Source organism: Malurus melanocephalus, unplaced genomic scaffold (assembly GCF_030028575.1).
Source record: "Malurus melanocephalus ecotype Western Australia unplaced genomic scaffold, MMel_1.1 scaffold_233, whole genome shotgun sequence".
NCBI classification, from domain to species: domain Eukaryota; kingdom Metazoa; phylum Chordata; class Aves; order Passeriformes; family Maluridae; genus Malurus; species Malurus melanocephalus.
The window spans coordinates 780,961-782,022 of NW_026623465.1; positions in this window are offsets into that span (position 1 = coordinate 780,961).

A 1,062-nucleotide genomic window follows, 5' to 3' on the forward strand; every position below is an offset into this window, starting at 1 on the left:
TGTCCCAAATGGCATAGTAAGTTCTGAACAAGAAGATACAGGTATTTGCTAAAGGTCAGGTCACTTCCTAACTCTGGAACTTTGCACAGAAATCCACTAAAATCCAAGGAAGTAGCATCCTTTTTAGACCTTTTGCAGGAGAAGGTCCAACAACATCTATGCCAATTAAGCAGAGAGGTGAACTGCAGTAAAAGAACAGAGCAGCTCAGAGTACACAGTTGCAGCTTGCTCTACATGGTCTGGTAGTGCTAAGATACCCTTAAAAGTTTTTTAAGCTTCTCTGCTAGCAGACTTGTAGGAGCATTGGCACAAGCCATAGCTGCAGTGCAGGTAAGATGCTTCCTGCATGAATTCATTGCTGGCTACATTGTCCCTCATCAGATTTGCTTAAAGTCTCTCAAACTGCATTGGAAATGGAAAGAATGGTGCTATTAATTCCCACAGCTCTGACTACAGAGGGCTTGTTGTGTTAGATCAGTGGTCGGGTCAAGCTGCGGTGTCCTTATAATGAAGGAGCCAGACGTGCTGTGCAGGGAAAAGCGAGCCCTGTGCTGCTCTCTGGTGACTCCCCCACTCTGGTGGGTCTTGCAGGAGTGGTTTGACTTGTGTGCCCCACAGATGGGACATCATGTCACAGTGAGTGACTTCCATAATAGCTACTGGTGTTGGCTGTCTTGGCAGAGAGGCTGAGACTGAATGCACCATAGGGAATGAGCTCAGGGCTCACTCTAGAAGAGACCTCTTTAGCTGAGGGTCAGGGCACATGGACAGGCAGCAGTAAAGGGGGACTTTGGGATTATTTGTGGAGAGACAGCTGACATCAGTTTGCAGGGTTGTTTATTACACTGCAATGTATTTCACAGTAAGTTAAAATTGGATGTATTTTTAATGCTAATAAAAAGAAACTCACCAGAACATCTGTACTGGCTCTGGCCAAAGGGTCACCTTAACCCAGTCCCTTGTTCCTGACTGGGCCCAGTAACATACTGAGGGGCAGTGTAYGGGAGAAACTGTTTGTATTATGATCCATCTTCTGGCATAATCTCTTGCCCATGGTCCCAC